Consider the following 2,738-nt stretch of genomic DNA (forward strand, 5'->3'; position numbering starts at 1 on the left):
CCGGTATTCCGTGTTGTTGTTGATCGAGCTCCTCACTACACGTCTACCCAATCCACCATCTAATGAGGCAGTGTAGTGGTTAAAAATCTGGCTGCGAACCCCACAGTCAGCAGCTCAAATCCACCAGACCTTCCGTGTAAGAGAGATGAGGCTTTCCACTCCTTGCAGTTAAACAGCCTTGGAGTCTGGTGCATTAACCCACAGCACCACACCAGGACTCCGAATCTTGCCGCTCTAAGATCTCGCTGCCGCTCCCATAAGTACATTAAGACCGCTCATTTGTCACTTTGTCGTACTGTGGTGTCCAGTGTGTTGCTGTACTTCGGGAAGCATGCCAATGGTATTTTAAATCCAGCAGAGTCACCCATGGTAGACAGGTTTCAACTAAGATTACAGATTTCATACAGACTGGGAAGAAAGAGAGATGGGTTACACCTAATTATTTCGTGACTGAAAACCTTATGAATAACAGTGGAACACTGTCAGATAGAACCAGAATACTGAATATTCACACATGATGAAAAGCACCAGAATATAGTAACAGAAGATGAGCCCCTCAGTTTGGAAGGCACTCAGAATAAGACTGGGTAAGAGCTGCCTCCTAAAAGTAGAGTTAACTGTGATGATGCAAATGGAGTAAAGATTTTAGGACCTTCATTTGGTGATGGGGCACAACACAAAGGGAGGAGAAACAGCTGTAATCATGCATCAATATTTGCAACATGGAATATATGAAATATGAATCTAGGATATTTGACTTCAAAAATGAAATGGAACCATGAACATTGATATCCTAAGCATTAGTTAGCTGAAATGTACTAGTATTGGCCATTTTGAATCTGACAATCACATAATTTACTATTCCAGGAATGACAAATTGAAGAGGAATGGGGTGGCATTTGTCATCAAAAAGAATATTTCAAGACCTATCTTGAAGTACAATGCTGTCTGTGATGGAATAATAACCATACACCTACAAGGAAGATCTGTTAATACAACTATTATTCAAATATGCAGCAACCACTAAATCCAGTGATGATGAAATTGAGAATTCTACCAGTTTTTCAGTCTGAAATGGACCAAACATGTAATCAAGATGTATTGAGAATTACTGGTGATTGGAATGCAAAGGTTGGAAACAAAGAGGAAGGATTAGTTTTCAGAAAATGTGGCCTTGGTGATGGAAACAATGCTGGAGATCACATGATAGAAATTTGCAAGACCAATGACTTCTTCATAGCAAGCAACTTTTTTAAACAACATAAAAGAAGACTGTAGTGCCCGGTGGATCATGGAGTCATCACAGACTGTAGTCTTCAAGTGGCACTCTCAGCTGCTCCCAGAGTCACCATGGGTGATTTGAACCTGTGGCTCTGTGAGCTCTGGCTTCTATTACTGAGTTCTGGTTTGAATGTGAGATTTTTGCCACTTGAAGAGGACATAGACTTTATCAATGAACATGGGCTGTAGCATTGTCACGGACTGCTAGAGTGTGGGGAAAAAATGCTTGGTTGCACCTAATACTTATTTGGAAGACCTAAATATGGCCTATCATAGATTTAATGGTATTGATGAAAATAGCTGGATTAGCCCTGAAAATGAATTTACTGCAAGTATTGATATCAAACATTAGTGTGCAGAAAGGCAAAACTATCATTATGCAAATGGTAGTTGTGCTTATGAATTTTCTCATTATTTGCAGCTTGTTTGGGACAACTCTTACAAAGTTGGCTGTGCTGTCACTCGTGTTCAAGAATTGGATGTATTAAAACATGCAGCAGTTTTCATATGCAACTATGCACCAGGAAGAACTCTGAGGAGACCTTAAAATCATGGATTATTTTGTACTGAATGTGGTAGCAGAGACACGTGCACATATTATTTATTCAAGTAAATACCCAGGAATGACATTGCTGGACCACAGGATTATTGATTTTGGTACCCAAAGTGGGAAGTGCCCTGGCCAATTGTGTGTGATCCACTGTGCATATTTATTTTACTATTGAGAATATTGTGTTTTATACTGAGTACCATATTAATTTTGATATCTGCTTTCCTGCCCTGGCCAATTGTGTGTGATCCACTGTGCATATTAATTTTAATATTGAGACTACTGTGTTTTATACTGAGTACCATACTAATTTTGATATCTGCTTTCCAAATACCTTTTTGGAACAACAGATGACATTTACCCCTGATGAATCTGAAGTAAAGGAAGAAAAGGAGTTGAAGGAACAGAAAATGAAGAAAGTGAAAGGAAAAAAGAGGAAGGAGGAGGGGAAAAGGAGGAGGAAAGAGAACAGGAGAAGGAAGAAGAAGTGGAAGAGAAGAGGAAAAAGAAGACGAGAGGGAAGAGGAGGGGGAAGACTGACCACTATCATAAGCCAAAATTATAATACAAAAAATCCATCATCATCATAATAATAAAATACTGAGATTTAACCAATATATATATAAACCACTCTTGCAATACCTTTTACTCCCTTCTCATGATCAGATCTATTCAACAAATTTAAACTGGAAAAATAAGCAAGCAAAATAAACAAAAGCCATGTACTGTATAGTAAGGATTTCAAGCTTTTGGATATGTAGAATAAATAAAGATGTAAGATAGAAACATTAATCTTAATCTTTCATAATTGTATCCTGTTAAAGCAGGGAATTTCCATTTTATAAATATGTTCATATCTCTGTTTTCACTATTTTTTAATGAGTTAATAAAAATTTTAGTACTAGAT

At 37.8% G+C, this 2,738-nt stretch overlaps 1 pseudogene; it reads left to right on the forward strand.

The window, feature by feature from the left end:
• The first annotated feature begins 1,460 nt into the window (after positions 1 to 1,460).
• Positions 1,461 to 2,738, forward strand: part of LOC102830936 — a 155,443-nt pseudogene continuing 154,165 nt past the window's right edge.

Source organism: Chrysochloris asiatica, unplaced genomic scaffold, assembly GCF_000296735.1.
Source record: "Chrysochloris asiatica unplaced genomic scaffold, ChrAsi1.0 scaffold00295, whole genome shotgun sequence".
NCBI classification, from domain to species: Eukaryota; Metazoa; Chordata; class Mammalia; order Afrosoricida; family Chrysochloridae; genus Chrysochloris; species Chrysochloris asiatica.